This window comes from Drosophila teissieri, chromosome 3R, assembly GCF_016746235.2.
Source record: "Drosophila teissieri strain GT53w chromosome 3R, Prin_Dtei_1.1, whole genome shotgun sequence".
Lineage (NCBI taxonomy): Eukaryota > Metazoa > Arthropoda > Insecta > Diptera > Drosophilidae > Drosophila > Drosophila teissieri.
The window spans coordinates 20,175,653-20,188,663 of record NC_053032.1 but is presented as its reverse complement, the minus strand read 5'-3'; the positions used below and the strand labels follow the sequence as shown (position 1 = coordinate 20,188,663).

Here is a 13,011-nt window from a genome sequence, read left to right as displayed (position 1 = left end):
AAACGTGCTGGCATACATTTGCAATTGAGTTTGTACATAGTTTCATGGCGCACGGCAAGTTTTTGGCAACACAAGTTTTCACTTGCCCAATTCACTGGGGCATTCGAGGTGGCATTCCCGGTGGCGGCTCTACCAAACTTAATTCTCACAAATGGCCAAAAAACGAGAGCAACCACACTTTCTACAGTCCTTGCCTTCAGATGGCGGCAGAAAGGATGCGACGTTGTTTTTCCTTTCGTTTTTTTTGTGGCACAGACGCGGCACGCGTAGACGCATTAAATCAAATTAAAAGCGCGGCTAAAAGAAGTGACAAAACCCCAGGTAAATCCCATTTTAAATACAAATAGCATGCGTACTCCTCGGGGGCCAGCGAATGCAGGAGTCTGTCTGTGCCGTGAGTGGTTTTGCGGATTTCCCGCCCCACCAACAAGGACTCCGCCGCCGCATCCTGCCAGCATCCTGGAGCTGCTGAAGCTCCTGTTCGCTGGTCGGTGGCACACATTTTTCCGCAGCTTAGCGGGCGGTGCTTGTAATCTTAGTTTAAGTTGATTGTACGACAGTCTCACACAAACACACACAGATAGGAAAAGCAAGTGAGAGGAAAAGCAACGAGAGTGGGAAAGCTCGATCCTGGTAAAGTGCTTTAAATAAAAATTTGTGGGCCTGTCTTAGAGGTGGCAAATGTATTTGTTTGTTGGTTTTCCTTCTCAGTTCTCCCACTCTCTCTGTTTGTAAGCCAAAGGCTAAGGGTTGACTTGCCGGCTAACTCGTTGGAGTTTCTCGCCGGGAATTGCTTTTAGCGTAATTGCGTGTATTCCCCGAAGTTGGGTCCAAAACGCCTCCCCAGTGCCTCCTTCGTTTTTAGGCCGTGCACGGCGACCCACTCCGCTTTTCAATTACGCCGCTTTGCTGTTAGTTTTTTATTAGTTTTTAACCGTGGGGCACTGGAGCGGTATGTAGTGTAAACTACATACGCCATCATCGCTGGCGGATCGACCAACAGCAAGCCGTTCAATCAATCCGACGATCAATCAAAAAAATTCAATCACCATCAATTGCAGGCGGCGGGGCAAGCAGCATAAACAAACAAAATCCAACGTGGTAGAAAAATATAGCACCGATATACCGATATATACCGATTGCGGCTCATTCATTAACCCGCTGCAAAGCCCCTTTGGCCCAAAAAGCCGAAAATTGCAAATCGGCAGTTCAGTTCAGTTCAGAGCTCAGTTCAGTTCAATTCAGGTCGGCTTAGCTTACTTGACTATTCATTCAGTGGAGGCAAAGAAAGGCAAAGAGATGTAAAATAAAAAACCGTTCTGACTTTTTCACTGTAGTTTACGACGCTTTTTTCCTTTCTTTTTTAGCTCATGACTTTGGTACATGTGTCGGTGCGGCTTGTAAAAATCACTTTTTAAAGCATTTCGGCCGGGCAAAGCGACAGATACACGCATTGAAGCGTGGGCACTTTTGCGTTTTCCAGGACGAAACCAAAAGGGCCACACCCACTGAGGCAGTCAGCCAGCCAGCCAGCATATTTATTTTATTCCAGCTCGTTCTGGCAGTGCATAAAACTGTTTTTAACATGTCCTGCTGCTCCTGCCACTCCTGCTGCTGCTGCTGCTGCTCCTGTTTTTGTTGGCATCCCTTTTTATGCCAACTGTAAGCGATCCGCACGAAACTGACACAAATACGGGGCCGCTGAAGTGCCGAAGGACCAAAGGACTGAAGGGCGGAAGCCGAGTGTTGGACAAGCAGATTTAAACCGTTACGGTTTACCTGCCACCACACCGCTCTGCTCCTGTAAACACATATATGCACATCTATCTATATATATATGTACGAGTATATCTATATGTATATACATTTGCGTGCACACGTACATATTTAAATAAAACGCTTTCGCAGGACAACGCCGCACTTTGCGCAATCACAGGTGATGTGGGGGCCAGTTGGGGGCCATTTTTGGTGGGGGGATGGGGGGTTTTGAGTTTTCCAACCGAGAGAAGGGCCAGAATGCCTGGCGACGGCTGAGTGAAACAGCTTCCATTGATTTCACACAGCTTTGGCGAAGAAAAACACGTAAAAGCCGATGCAGTGCCGTGCCACACACAAAAAGAAACAGGGAAGCCTAACAATTTAAAAAAGAAATAATGACAAGGTCCAGTGTACCGACAGGGAGTTACCCCAGGAAAAAAAGAGTGTCTGTAAAAAATACAGCATTAATTGCAACTTGAATGAAAAACCAATTATAGAAATTAAGATCATAAATTGAATGCAGTGAATATTGTATTACTTTGTTAATTGAAATTCGTGCTATATTGTAATAAATATTCTGTGCCTTTCTTGTTTTGAAAAAGTTATTGAAACTTAATATTTGACGCAAAGCTCAAAATAAAAACAAATAATTTCGATGGTTTATATCATAATTCGAGTAACAGATGTTGATGGTTATATTATGGAATTAAAATTCGATATATGATATTTTCATATGTGGTCTGCATTTATTTCCTCTTGCCATCACGCAAATTTGCACAAATATACCCCTGAGCCCTGCAAATACCTGTGATAAAAAAAATGTTGCACACAAACACAAATGCAAATGCAAATACAAATAGCGCTACAAATGAGAGGGGGTGGGTTAGTGGGGCGGTGGTGGAAAATGTTGTCGTCACGTGGCCGCTGCATAAGCTGAAATGAGTTACATCAAATGCTTTTGGCTTTCACAGGAAATGGCAGCGCAATGCATTTTTATTTACATCTAAGGACAGCACAGGAGGGGAAAGTAAGCCATTAAGGAATTGCTCGACAATTGAAATGGCCAAGTCAAATAAAAGGCAGCCAGACATTTGCAGTGGGCGAAGAAGGCGGGGGGTTTGTGTCATGCATTTGATTAAAATTAAAAATACTCGGACCCAGCCAAGGCTTTGATGTAGACCACAGTGCGATATCAGCGGGATATTCAGCGCTCCTTTGGCTTTCGTTGTCCGCATCTCTTTGCCAATCCTGAGTATCCTGACATTGATTTATGTGAGCCAACTTAATGAAAAGACCATTGCCAGTTGTATCAGCTGGTCCAGGTGGCACAGCGCTGATCGTTTGATTAAGCTTAGCGAATAAAATTACATGGTATTAGGAACTGGAACTGGAACTGCTACGTTACGCATACGCAACGTTGTGCCGCTTGAGAGCCCCAATCCATCATCAATTACGATTAAATCCATCAGGAATTATGCGTCAATTTGATTGAAAGTCAGTTGGCACATTCTAGCCGGGTCGGACACTGAATTATGGCATTAAATCAATTTTCTTTTAGTTAAATCAATGGCCCAACTATTGCGCCAGACCATTGGCCCCGTCATTCGACTTCAGCCTTCAGACTTCAGACGGCGCATTAGCATTAGCCGCTCCCGTCACTCAAAGTCACCCAGCTGGCTGAGCTCATCCAGCACCGAAGCTGTACCTTAGGAGCACTGCAGCTGCAGTTGAGCACGGCAGCAGCAACTTAAATCGTCCCAGACTCCACGGCTCGAGTGACGGCGCAAAACTTTTGCCAGGCCAATAAAGTACGGCCAAGTGATGGCTACGCTCCTCAGTCCGCCAGTCCAGGACGAACCAGTCCTGTGACGCATCGACCTGTAGTCCACGGACAGAGCTCAGCAGCAGCAGCAGCCCGAGCTGCTAAGAAATGAAAATATTTTCTTGCAATTGCAAAAGGAGGAAATGGCAGACGATGGGGAAGCATAAAAAAGCAGACCCAATGAACAGAGGGAAAACTGCAAATCGCAGCGAATGCAAGTGTCTGGAGTCTCAGTCTCTGCAAGCGGAGCGCGTCAATTGACTGCAATAATTCTGGAAAATGTGCAAAGTGTAAGGCCGGACTGTCGGACTGCCAGCCGAGTAATTTATTTATCAAGTTTCAAGCTGCAGCTTGAAAACTTAATACGCCGCCAAATTGAATGCAACGCTGCAGACAAGGAGCGTCTTAAATTTCACACTGCCTGTAATTGCGGAAAATGCTGCAACAACTTTTGTCCAAAGCTAAAGCACGATCGTTGACTTTGTGCGAAGCTAGTGCAAAGCACTAGCCAATTTGCACTTTACCACAAAATTCAATTTACGCATCCTGCAATGCAGCGAAATCCTGGCCAGCAAGTAGCAATTCATGCGTGAACCTGACAAGGACACCCCCGTACCCACATGCCACACATAGCACACATGCACATAGCACACATGCACATAGCACAAATACCCATACACATACCAGCACACATAGCCAGGCAAATAGTGGGGAGGGTGGCAATGGCAAATAAAAAATGCGACAAAAGCATCCAAACGAGAATCCTTTGTGCAAAGTATCGAAATGACATTTATGCTGAAAGACATATGACGCAGAGGGTTTGACAACTCTTCTTCCCCAACCAAACCACTTGAACCATTACCACCACCGCCACCTGCCACAAATATTTGCTGAAAGCAATAACAAGCTCACTTTAAGTGCGAACAAAAGGGAAAGTGTGGTAACTGATGGCTGCCACAGGGTCTTTCATTACAGCCCAATTGCACGGGTCCTTGTCCGCGTTCTTGGCCCACTTGGCTCATGGCTCGTGCATCGAAGGGTCGCTGGGTCGGCCCTGAATATGTCAATTGAATGTAGTCTAATCGAAGCGCAATATGCAATATAAATAATTGATGTGCGCTTTTTTCCGGTTGTGGGTGCAACTCTGACGACAGCGGCGATAAAAACAATGGCGTTGCAATGCCAGCTGCCACAACGCGTTGCAACGGCAAAACAGTTTTGCATACTACTCTAAATGCATATATGAACAGTTGCAAACAGCAGATTAGATTATCTATTGCAAATAGATTTATATTGTTATTGAGTTTTAATAAAAAGCACAAATTTATTATCGAATCAAAAGCATGAATGGTTGCATACATTATTTGTATATCATGATATTCACTGATTTCTTTCTCAGTGGAAACCCGCTTAAAATACTCAATAAACAGTGTAAAACTTTTAAATTTCAATTGAGCTCTTATGCTGACCACAACTGTAGGTTGGTACGCTGCAAAAGCAGGTCCTTGTGCGCCTTCCCTTGGCCACTGATTGATGTCCTTTTGGCTGTTGCTACCATTGTTCTTGTTGTTCTCGCAAATTGGTTTCTATTGGGTCAGAATGCATACATATGTGCAGTGGTTGTAGCCCGTTTCAAGGTTGCAGTCGCATTAAGTGCCCACACACACAGACCCATACAAGAAGAGAGGCACACACATAGGCGGCAGCAGAAACAAACAAAAAATAAACCATTGCATACTTATGAGGGCAAAGTGTATAAGGCTCAATTAAAATTTTACGCCCGTTTGCATTTTAAGTGCATGTGCTCGTGTGTTTGTGAGCCTGCGTGTGTGGGTGTGTTTGTGTGTATAGGGTTAAAGACGGTTTAAGGACTTGGCGCTGAGTGTGTGTTTGTGTTTGTGAGGACCATGCATAGGCTCGAATGTTTGGTAGTTAGCCGGCAGCAGCTGCTGACTTGTTGTTGTGTTGGCCAACTTTTACAAAGCCTTTGCATGTGTGTGTGTGTTAGCACTTTGTTTTGGGGCTGGAGTGCACAAAAGCGTATTTAATGAAACGGAACTTGAAGCATAATTGAGTAAGGGCTGCCATAGCAGATTTGACAAAGCAGGATTGCCCTGGCCAGATGAGTTACACTCAATTTTTCCCTGTGTCCTCGAGGCATTGTGAAGTATTAACATGGCAATATGCAAATAATGTTTGCAGACTATGATGTGATGAAAATGTAGGCTAGGCGATTTATTTCGCTTCGTAAATGGATATTGTGAGCAATGGCAAATAAGTCTTTGAACTTTTCTCTCTAAATACACAATAATGGCACCTTATACTTTCTAGTAAATACCACCGATCAAGGCTTTCGAATCAATAATATTTACTTTAACAGCAGAATGCTTTGACAGCGTCCAAAAAGTATTTTTCAACAGTTCGAGTTGTTTATTCCGCCCAAAAAACACGCCCACAACTAAACTACTATCGTGCATCCTAACTTTTCCCCACCCGCATGTGCAATTCATTTTTTATTATCACTCATTTTATTGTTTCTGCCGACGTCGCTGCTCGAAAGGATATAAAAACAAAATCAACTTGCGAAATATGTTGAATATTTTACATAGAGCACAACAATGGCTATAACTAAAAGGCGGCAAATGAAATATGCAACAAAAGCGAGCGTGCAGCATGAGAATAAATTGAAAAAGTGCAAAACACAACGGGGAAAATCCAGAAAAAAAAACATATATATTTAGATGGCAAAGGGAAAAGGGAAAATGGGAAATGGGAAATTGGAAATGAGAGGGAACTTGGTTAACAAATTGCTGCGAATATTAGAGGCGAAGTCTAATGCAGCGGCAACAGACAATGGACCCATATTTCTGACAACGAATTAAAAAAAAATCCAACTGAAAACTAGAAACGAATGTGGATGTGGATATGTGTGTGTAGATATGCCTGGTAAGATTGGGATGTGCAAACACAATAAACTGCGAAACAGCGCAGACAACAAACTAAAAATGAAATGGTCGAAGTGGGAGAGGGAGGGGGGAGAAGAGAGGAAGGTCCTGGCAACTGGATCGATTTTTAGCGGATGATGGAGCAGCCAGCAACATGTGTGTGTTTCTTCCTTCAGGATTCAGTGCAGCAAAGCGTTTCAGCCAGTCCGTGGGATCCGGTTTGACTGGAAGCTTTCATATTTCCGCCTCGCCTTAGTCTGCTGCCAGGACAATTTTTAAAAATTCAATTTTCCCCCCCGGCTTCTAAGCGGTTTGGCTGGGTCTATGCGAGTGTCTTTGCCATAAATGTTGCAACCTCCTGCTGGAGAGCCTGAGAAAATTGCCTTTCTGCGGCTATTCTCGGGGCAAGGAGCAAATGGGAAAACAAAAATATCAACAAAAGTAAACCAGGAATAAACTATAAAAATAAACCCATGCAATGGCAATACAAAAACATGGCCTAGGTGGCTTTTCCCTGGCCCTGCTTTTCAATTTTTCAACAAAAATGGAAATGGAATATGGCACAAAATGCAATTTATGCTCATCAACTTGAAATTGAGAGAGAAACATACATTTTTGTTGGCCTGCACCACACTCCATTGATACATATATCAGTATATCAGTAGAGACGAAAAGCACAATTTCATTTATTTGCCAAAACACGCCAGGCCACGCCCCCCACACATTCAATCGAGTGATGCATGACCCCAATGGAGTGGCATGGATTGCCATTTGCTGCTCAGCTGTGCGTTGATGTCTAATCCTTAATATTAAATCCATACAATCAATTTGCAGACCTAAATTGCTGTACGGGATGACAGAGCGTATTACCGCCAGGGGACTTCAGGATATCAGGATATCTGGAATTTAATTTTCTGCATAGATACGCAACAGCAGCAGCGCTGCTGTGTGCGATATGAAAAATGCAAAGGGAATAATGAAAGTCACCTTTGGCACAATAATTCATCATTGTGGCTGTGCGAAAAGGAGGCGTGGCCGAGCTGCTCTGGAGCAGCATCGTCATATGAAATGAAATGCATAGTCATGCGATGTCAGCGCCCCAGACAAAAGCAGCACAGAGAGAGAGAGTCCCATTCCCATGTATACCTAACAACGTGGAAAAACAAATAATGCAATTTTTTGCCGCTCCTGCTCTATCTGCTGGTGTTGGTGACATCAACACATACACAGACGTACACACACAACAGGTCCGAGTGCAATCTACGCACCCAGCAGACAGTTGATGTATGACCCACAGTGGGCCAAACAGTGGGCACATGGGCACATGGGCAAATGGGCGGGGTCAACAGCCAGGGAATTGCTGAATAGATGAGCATACAAAACGCTGGCCATATGTCAGGGCATCAAATAAATATCATAAATTGCTGGCCCAAAGGAGCTGGGTGGATGTGAGCGCAAGGAAATGGACACGGAATGCTGGGTGTTGAGTAAGTGAGTAAGCGAGCGAGGATCCCGTGTCCCGGGGCAGGAAACAATCAACATTCTCTCTGCCCAATGGCTGGTTGACTGCCGTTAAGAAGCAAGGCTCAACGCTCCTTTTCCTATATATTTTTTTGTACCAAAAGGGCTTCAACTATTTGCAGAATTTATTGATTGCGAAAGCAAGGCATATTAAAGAAAATTGCCAGCAAGGAAACTCGGGCAAAGTTTAAGATTAAATACCCTTGCAGTCGGCTCATTTAAATGGTCAGGTTATGTAATATAAAATTGAAGATAGAGAGCAGAAATATACACTGCTTCGAATTCGTAGTATTCCTTTCAAGGGCATGAAAATCACAGGAGCCGGAGGACGATAAAAAACGGATTTACGCCTTTGATTCAAGTGACAGAGCGACAAAAGGAACAGGACTCCGTTGAACAGATAATGTCAATATTAGTCGCCTGCATAATGTACAATAAATGGCAAAATAATACAAAAGGCAGTGAGCGGCAGGACCAAGCGCGGCAAAAAGGGATGAAAAATCAATAGCCCCGAGTAACAAAGGAACAATGAAAATGAAAAGGACCCCACACACACACACAAACGCACACACACACACACAGAGAAGGAAGAGACGCACAAAGACAAGGACATCGACTGCGTGTAGCACTTTTGTATCCAAGCCGGATGCCAAATAAAAATGAAATTTGTCAGTTATGGTTTATGTGCATTTGCCATAAAATCCAATTAATCATTCCCCGTATAGATGGGCGTTGAGTACGAGTATTCTTTTTCCATCCAGCCCGTCAGCAGATTAGCATTGGTCCAATACACGAGACCGAAACATTTTATGAAAATTACAAGCAGTTTTTGCAAAATGAATCAAAACATGCGCACGTCATAAATTCCGTAAAAAGCATAATAAATAAGAGGAAATAATAACATTTTTATTACATTGCAGTCGAAGTAAAAGGCAGTGGAGCGTTGCCCGAAATGCTGTCGAAGACGAACTCCTCCCCCCAAAAAGTCCAAGTCCCAAGACTCCACAAAAAGGAAACCCAGTGAAAACCCAGCCATTGGCAACAGCTTCTAATACTTTCGAATGGCAAAAGTTTTGCAGCTCGGCAGCCCGGCAGCTCACCGTTTGTTGCTTTTAATGATGGCATCATAAATTATTACATTGCTATTTCGTTTTTATTGTTTCACCCGCGATTGAGCAGCTGCAAATTTCACCTAGCAGCAGAGAAGCTGAGTAGCTGGTGGTGGTCTGAGATGGTGGCCGAAACAAGGCTAAACGCAATTATTATTACTTTTAAAGCATTTTTATGCCCTTTTATTTCGCAGCCACACGATTTTCCTATTAACGCACAAACTCCTCGTTGAAGTATATAACAATCTTGGCAGCGCAAAAAATTTCACTTCAGAGTTTATTATGATTTTTTATGGATATAATATAGGCCGAACAGGTTCTTCCCCCAAAAACAAAAAAAATTGTAATACAAAATAAAAGACTGCGCACGTGCAGGTCCTGCCTGGAGTGGAATACTAAAGTCCTGCCTGGAGTCCTGGCGTCCTGAAGTCGCCACCTGTGCGATTCAGCATATTTCCAGCTCCCATTTCGGTCACCACCAAGCATATTGAAGCTGGCCACGATTTTTTGGGGGGAGGGGGGTGTGGCGGCAGGGAGCGGAAATTGTTAAAACTGTAATTGCTAAACGAATTTTAATGAGCTCATTAATTTGATAAAGGGATTTACACGGTGCTGCGGTCTGGCGGCTGGCGGCTGACTGCTGACGATGTCCTTGTTCCCATCCCTCGTCCTTTGGCCAAAATTCGCTATGCGGTTAACTCGGTTGGTATGTCTGTATCCGCCGGCACTGCTGCCGGCATTAATTAAAATTTGCTTCAAATTATTTCGCAGCTTTTTTTTTTTGCTGCTTTTTTGGTTGCTGCTGTTTTTGTTAACCAGCCAGCCAGCTGCCTCTGCTTGGCAAACAAAATTTGTTTGACTTGCTAATGTTGTTGGCGGAAAAAAAAAACAAAAAAAAAAGTCAAAACAAAAAAGTTGAAATGCTGAACATTTCACAATAATAGGTACACGCAGTGCGAAAAAATGAAGCAGAAAAATGGCGCCCAAAACTAAATAAACGAAGCGTGAAGAGATATCCAGCCGGAAGCGGCACTATCCTGCAGGATCCTGGCATGAGTCTGTGAGTGTGTGTGTGTCCGTTGGCCACAGTTGGTTGCAGTAACAGTTACTGGGAAGTTGCGATGACACTGACAGTCGCAGACAACACTCACACACATCTGTATGTATGTATAGATGGGCCATGGAGTGCCGCATGTTCAGTTGTCTGAAAGCCGAGAATGATGGCGAAACATTTATTCGCTTTTTTGTCGATTGTTTCTCTTTTTGTGCGCGCCAACAGACTGGTTCACAGTGCGTATGCTTGTTTTTCCCGCTCACCCCAGTTCATCACGTGTCCGAGAAAAACGGCGAAAAGATCAAGAGGCGGATAGTATTTCGAGGACTACTACTGCTACTGCCACGCTCATTGTTGCCCGGAGCTACTGTAAACGCCTTGATAAGCACCGAAAAAGCTAATTGGATTCCATTCAATCGAAGTTTGCCCCTCTCCAAAAGTGGCAATGGATGCCTGCCAAAGGATTTCACAGAATGCGAGATGAATATGGGCTTTCATATTTTGGGAAACAACACTTGGCAGTTTTTAAAGCCTAGTAATGTCATAAAATTTACATAAAGAAGGAAATCTCTTAAAGAAAACTCTGGAATTTACACCACTTATTCATTAGCTGACCCCTCGATACACGAGCAAAGTTAATTTTCTCCTAAGGCTGTCGCCTTTTCACTTTTCCCTGATCTGCATAATTTCCATAGTCACCATTCGCCCACTAGCCGAGCACAATTTGCACTCATAAAGCAATTTAAATTCATGCCAAAGATGAAAGATATCCTTCGCTGGGCAGCCAGGACAATGGCAATAGTGTGCAAATTGCTGGCGCTGTTTAAGCAAATGCTGCAAAAAGCAGGCCAGAGGATAACAGCACGCAAAACAGAAAGTAAACCCCAAAAACAAAAATCCAGAATTGTCGCTGTAGCTGTGCACAAGTTTCCCACGATCCAGGTGTATGAAATACGCGAAAAAATGGGGAGGAAAATAAATAAAACAGGAGGGGGTTAAGGTATATCAAAACATAAAAAATCATCACGCACCGCCGTAGCAGAGGAAATAAAAATAAAAATAATACAAATAGCAGTGGAGATAATATTTTCGCAGCCAGTTGTTGCGCGTTGTTGTGGACCCATCGGTGTTATTGTTTTCACACTTTTAATTCAGACCATTTTGCAGATGCGTAAATATTTTTAAACCATCGATGGATCGACAGTGCCGCCGACATCGCAGATAGAGCGACCATATTCCGCGCAAACTGGATTTTAATCAAGCCATCAAAATATGGCCAAATATGCAAATTGCAAGCGGGCGAGTTCCTGGCTGCCAGGATTCAGGATTCAGGACTCGAAATCTAGAGTCCGCCATGCGCTGGCGTCAGGACCGTAAGCCCATTAGCGAGTGACGAGAAAGGATTTTCGTCGGCGGGTTTGAAATGATGGAGCCAAATGTTGCCAAGGCGTCAAGTCAAACGATAAAATATTCAACAAGCGAGCTGGGAAAGCGGCAACAACAACAACAACAAGGACAACATTAGTAACATTTGTTTGAATTAAAATGAAAACGCTGACAATCTCAGTGACTTTGAATGCCAAAGGCGGTAGCAGCAGCTTGTCTTCAACAAAAATGGGTGTGTGTCTGTGTGGGTGTGTGTGTGTATATGCTTAAATAGAATTAACATTCGTCTTGCCAGCAGCTACGAAAAAAGCATAGCAAAAGCATAGCGAAAGCAAAGCACAAGCACAAGCAACAAAGCCCTGTAACCCTGCAGCCAACCTTTCACTGAAAGCGAAAACACGACAGCAGATTTGCTCGGCAGCTCATTCATTTTGCGCAGCCTGTCTGGTGCTTAGATCCTACACAGCGCCACGCCCATCCGCCTACATAACCCCCCGGAAAATCACCCCCCAAAAAACGCCCAACACCCTGCCCACCCCACTCCACTGCTGCCATTTCATTTGTATTCGAAGCATTGTGTCCTGTTGAACATTCTTAATTAGGTTAAATCTACTGTGCGACGCCGTGTTCTTGGGTTGGGCCCCAGGATTTGCGTCCTTGCCTCCCTGCCCCCTACTGTACCCCCCTCTGTGTCCTTGCATACGCACCCTTTTACGGGGGGGAAGGGGGGGGGGGGGGCCGTAATGAAGTCGGTCCTTCGGGGAGGCGACACCCGGAACGCGTGTTCGCCATTTGGCATAATTTAGTATGCCGCCGGCCGCCGAAGACACAAAACTCATATTTGCAATTTAAATCCAGGAAATGAAACAATTACAAAGTTTATCGGCTGCAATCAACCTCGTCACCCCCTGGAAAATCCTACCATGTGTGGTTCTATTAAAGAAAATGTATTGACAGACCCTTCTTATTGAGCACACTCGAAATAAAAATGGGGTATACTTTCATTATAGCTTAGTATTATAAACTAAAATCAAGCATTGGTAAAACCAAAAAAATAGATAATCATAGATGGAAACATTAGAATTATGTGAATTATAGCCGCATAACTTTATTATGTTTTTTTAAAACGCTGCACATTTTTTTCACAGTACATTGCCCAGATTTTTGGCAGTTTGTGGCAAAGGCCTGCCTGTCAGCCGGCTGCCAGCTCAAACGCTTATTATAAATGAACTGAAATTTAATTAAGAGTTTGCCATATTTTGTTTCAGTCTGTCCATGGAGCACGTCTCATCTCCATCAAGTTGGCCATCATCATCAAGATGGCTGGTGCGTTGTGTCTCCATTTCAGGCTTCATCACGAACAATATTAACGTCATTGTGTGGCCGACCACTCCACCAGGTTCACTTGCAGAGCCC

The 13,011-nt window shown here is 43.9% G+C and overlaps 1 protein-coding gene across 1 annotated transcript in view; it reads right to left on the bottom strand.

Annotated features, from left to right (window-relative positions):
• LOC122620369 (leucine-rich repeats and immunoglobulin-like domains protein 1) overlaps positions 1-13,011 on the bottom strand; it is a 129,896-nt gene that overhangs the window by 82,157 nt on the left and 34,728 nt on the right. The gene's annotated exons all lie outside the window — the stretch shown is intronic.